General features: G+C 43.6%; 1 pseudogene; it reads right to left on the bottom strand.

The window, feature by feature from the left end:
* Nucleotides 1–3,037: 3,037 nt before the first annotated feature.
* LOC144691274 (5S ribosomal RNA) lies at nt 3,038–3,156 on the bottom strand (annotated as a pseudogene).
* Nucleotides 3,157–5,188: the final 2,032 nt, after the last annotated feature.

Consider the following 5,188-nt stretch of genomic DNA (forward strand, 5'->3'; position numbering starts at 1 on the left):
GTTGCAAAAGGATGCTCTTCCAAAGCTTGGAGTGACATATATTGAGCAGAGGAGAGGGAGCTTTACTTCATATCCACGGCCTTGTCCCTGTCTATCTCTGTAACCTCCTCCATCCCTCTGAGATTCCTGTGCGCATCCGATTCGGACCTCTGGTCTATCTCTTACTCCCTTTGTCCCACTGTCAGGACCATGCTGTGTAGACCCTGAGCTCTGGAACTCCCTCACTAAGCTCTCTGCATCTCCACCTCTTTTGAGACTCTCCTTAAAACCTACCTCTGTGGCCAATGTGTGGTCCCTTCCAGTTGGTAATCAGGATGTTTGTGTGCAAGGTGTGTGTATTTCCTTACCCTCAGAGTGATTTTTTTTCTCAGTTAAAATGAATTAAATTACAGCAGCAGGCTTTTTGGTGATTTTAAAAATAAAGAAGGTTATTTATTATCATACACTTGCCCCTGAATTTTAACCGTGATGTCTCAATCACTCGTCTCACTCAGGCTATTGCACATGCAAAGCTTAGGTACAGATGAAGTTAAAGCTGTGATGGTAAAAATGGAATTTTGTAACTCAGCCTCTATGTTGATGCAGGCCTGATATCTTCTTAGTTGAGTTGATAATTTAGTCGGAGTGATGCTCTTTTAGAAACAAAGGATTCTTGTGAAGTTGCAAAGCCTCATGTAGACCAATAGCCAGAGATTGTTTCTCAGGTGGATTGGAAACTGGACAGTATGTTTGCTGCATTAGAAGGCTTCAGCTATGCTTCTTCAGCTATTTCAGATATTTCTTGGGGTTTCAGTTGTTTCTTTGCCAGATTTGCTTTGTTCAGGATAGTTTAAACTGCAGTCCCTGCAAGTTAGTTTCAATCACAAGACTTCAGGGTTAACAGCTCTGGTGTCCAGGCTACCATGGTACAATTGCAGTTGACAATGGTCATTCACCCTGTCCTTAGTTGAGCTCAACTATTTTACTTTGTTCAATATGGCAATCAGAGACCAACAGTCTAGAGATCCCATATTCTTCAAATGCTGGTTCATCCTTAAACAATGAGATGTTTAAACTTCACAGGTGGCTGCAAAGTACTCTTATTTAGGTCCATGTTTACCTAAATATTGGTCTCAGAATCCAATTATGTCCAGTTTAAATGCCTATAGTCACATGTTAAGTTGCAGCCATCTGGATAGAGCCTGTGACCGATTTCACAAAGTGTTATCTTACAGTCCATAATATCCCATATCCTCATGCTTGTACTGAGTGAGACACCAAGCTCCTGATTCTGTGTCTCCTTCCTTGGCTCAGTGTCAATTTTCGTCTGATTATGCTCATGTGAAGCACCCGGGGACGTTTTATTACACGCTATATAAATGCAAGTTGTAGTTGTATTCAACTGCTCTGTTGGACCATGAAATGCTGGAGCTGAATACCTTGCACGCTTGGAAGCAGAGATAGGTTCCAGTGCTAACATCCGTCATCATCTGACCCGCATTTAATTCACAATTTCTTTTAAGAGCTCTTGAAGGATTCTTGTTAATTATTGTATGACACAAACTTAAAAAGGAGTTATATAATGTTTGCTTTTAAACTCTTCAAGTTGTCCCCCTTTTTCCAACAAACATGCAAAACAGAAAATACTGCACACTGCAGATTGTTTACAAAAATCTGGCATTTTGCTTTCTATTTAAAGTCAGACATGCTAGGGGCTTCTGAGCAAGGTATCACCTCCGATTCTGGTGTTCTGATGTAATCAAACTGTGCACCTTCTGGCTATGCAAGCGATGCAGGATTTTTGTTTTTGCTTATTTGTAAATAATTTAGGAAAACAGTTCATTTATACGAGGCCTTGTGATATTTTTACATCCAGGAAAATGACAATTAAACAGCAAAAAAGGATTAAAATGATAACTGTTTACGCTACTGCTGCTTATTTGCTTGAGTCATGTGCCCTGGAGCATGCTACATGGATGCCCCTGTTCTAAATATAACAGAGCTTCAACCTCAGCTAATTTGTTTGTACAGAAGTCTATTATAAGCCACGACAAGCAGAATATTTTCCTCCCCCTCCCCTCACGCAGCCATTGGCTTGTTCTGAGGCACAGTTCCACGAGTTCTGAAAGCCCCGATAGCGCACTCAGGCGCTGTTCTTACTGCACGAGGACAGGCCGTATCGGCAGCTATTTGACTGTGGCAGCATCTCAGCTGAGCCTGATCCTGTCCTGCCCTGCCATCCACACACTTTCACTCTGCAGTAGCATTGTGATCAGGATCGGAATTCCTGGTTGACTTTTCCATCTGGGAGGGGGGCGTTGTTTGGGGAGGGGTTTGGGAGGTGGCGGGGTAGTGTGGCTGGTGCTGATAAATTGTAATGTCACAGGACCTGCCACACCAACTTAGTTAAGACAAAAACAGATTGAATTAATGACACGTACAATGTTAGCAGGAGGTACCTGCTTGTCCGCCTGGATGTTTAAGGCCTGATTTTCACTGAGAATTGGGCATAGGGAAGAGGTGGAGTTGAAATGCCAACAGTGGCCTTACTTGTGCGTTCGCTCTGCAATCTCACCACTCGGGAGCTGAGGGCCTGAAATGTTGGGGAAGGCCACTTGTTTCTTCCAGATGATTCACTGCTCATGGTGCAGCCTCCTGTACACTGGGGAGACCAAACACAGGTTGTGTGATCACTTTGCTGATCTCCTCTGTCCAAGTGTGCAAGTGTGACCCTAAGCTTCTGATTCCTTTGCCACTTTTACTCTCCGCTCCACTCCCGCTCTGACCTCTCCCTCCTCAGCCTCCTACTCTGTTCCAACGAAGCTCAACGGAAGCTTGAGGAACAGCCCCTCACCTCTCGATCAGGCATATTGCAGCCCACCCCCAACCCCACCCACCCCCCACTCCCCCCCCAGGCACAATACTGAGCTCAACAACTTTAGACAGCAGCAGGAGCTGGTAATGGTTTTACTGATGTCATTCACACCTCTGTTTGATCGCAGTGAGATAGCTGCTCTGCTATGGATGAAACCCTCAGCCAGAATCAGGTTGTCTATGAATAATTTTGCACCTGGTATTCCCAGGCAGTCTTCCACCCAAGCATTAACTAGGCCTAAGCCTGCTTAGCTTCCAAGATCAGACGAGATTGGGTGTTTTCAGACCAGTATGGCCGTAGGCTACAACTCTGACCTTTCTTCTGTTTCTTAATTGCTTCATTATCACCCCTCCCTCCATTTAACTTGCACCGTCATCACTTTTGACATTTAATCATCCCTGCCCTCCACATTCTTCCCTTTTGTTCTTTCCTCGCTCAAACAGTTAAACTTATTTTTCAGTTATGATGAAAAATCATTCGATCACAGCGTGTAAGTTAACCTTTGAAGCCTTGAAAAATCCCTCCAAGAGTCAAGAGATGCAGGGGGAACTTGAGGAAGATTTTTTTTTACACAGCGAATGGTGATGACCTGGAACTCCTTGCCTACGAGGGTGGGGGAAGCTGTAGTATTAGGGTGTTCAGGGTTGAAAAGGTTAATGTGTGGGTCTGGAGAGACAGTACTGCCCACATGATGATGTAAGGGACACATGACTAAGGGTCAAAAAGCAGAAAGCTCATGGCTTAGACTAAGGAACACCTACTGTCTTGTACGTTTGATTATAGTTATGTTCATCCAACAAACCTGTTATTGTTCAGACATATCTATGTCTCTGAAATTGTTCCTAAGCCAATCATAACCAACGTACAACATGGTCTCCGAGGTGGGACCTTACAACAGGAGCGGGGACGATCAATGATTTTAAAAGGAAATTGGGTGAGCATTTGCAGGGAATAAATTTGCAGGGCTTTGGGGATAGAGCGGATGAACGGGACTGAGGGGATTGATCTACAGAGAGTCAGCATGCTCTCAGTGGGCCAAAAGACTTCCTTCTGTACCACAATGACTTGACTTCAGCTTTCTGCATGTTATTGCCTCACTTCCTACGTTTCTACTCTTAGATAGTTTGAAAACAATTTTCCCCTAAGAATTCAATTATGGCATGAGTAACAGTGAAAACCTCTATATTATATATTATATTAGTTAAAACCTCTATCCTAATAAAACTAGGGGGTTTTCTGGTTGCACTTAAGTGTCTCTTCTTTGAATATCTTTATTGCAGCCAATTATAAAATGACACTGATAAGGAAATTATATTCCATATAAGGCACTGTTGTATTGAACTGTTAGTTTAAGAGAATGCCTCAGTTGCTCTTAGCCCTGTTTCTTGAAGACTAGATTATTGGTATAAAGCCTGAAGGAATCCTGTGTTGCTACATGGCACCCCTATTCTCTCGTTGCTGATTCACTTAGGGCTTCTGAACAGACTGCTGTTGTTCAGCTTGTCCAAGAGGCGGTCAAATGCTTCCTTAAACTCCTCCATCAGAATAGTTCAGTTCAACAGCAGTTCACCGAGTCTCTCCCTCTTAACAGCTAAATGATGCCCGGGGAAGGGAAAGAAAATCATTTCATAACTGCTAAATAAGGAAAGAAACTTGTTCAATGCTTTTTAAAGAAAAGACTTAAGTGATATTTTTGGCGCCAGACCACATTAACCATCTCAAGGTTCCCGATATCTGAGAGTATTTTAACATAAAACGAGTTTCTTCATTTGGGGGATATTTATATTAGGGGAACAATACGGTTCACACTATCCTGGGACATGGGCTTCAGTCCAATTCACTGAAATTGTCAGCTCTCTGGGTTGTAAAGGTCCTGTGTGGAATGAGCTTTGAACTGTCTCAATACAGTTCCTGTGGATTCACAGCACAAAAGTACCCAGTAACTATCAAAAAAGAAAAGACCCCAAAGAACAGTCGATGTGGGATGTGGAACAGTCTACGCTGGTGCAATTGGAAATGCTCCTCTGAGATCACAATGAAAGTACATGGTCGGTGCTGAGTAAGAAAATCCTCCTGCTATAGCTGGTCTGTGCTACACCTGGCCTATGAGTCCTTCTTTTGCATCGATTTCCACAGGGGCATTCTATGGGCAAATTCAGTATAGTTGTGGCATTTTACCCCCTTAACATAAGAAACACAACTCAAGAATTAGGGGCAGGAGTAGGCTACCCAGCCCCTTGAGCCTGCTCCGCCTTTCAATAAGATCATGGCTGATCTGACTATGGCCTCAGCCCGCTTTCCTGTCTGCCTCCCCCCCATAAGCCTTGGCTCCCT

This window comes from Cetorhinus maximus, chromosome 15 (assembly GCF_964194155.1).
Source record: "Cetorhinus maximus chromosome 15, sCetMax3.hap1.1, whole genome shotgun sequence".
NCBI lineage: Eukaryota > Metazoa > Chordata > Chondrichthyes > Lamniformes > Cetorhinidae > Cetorhinus > Cetorhinus maximus.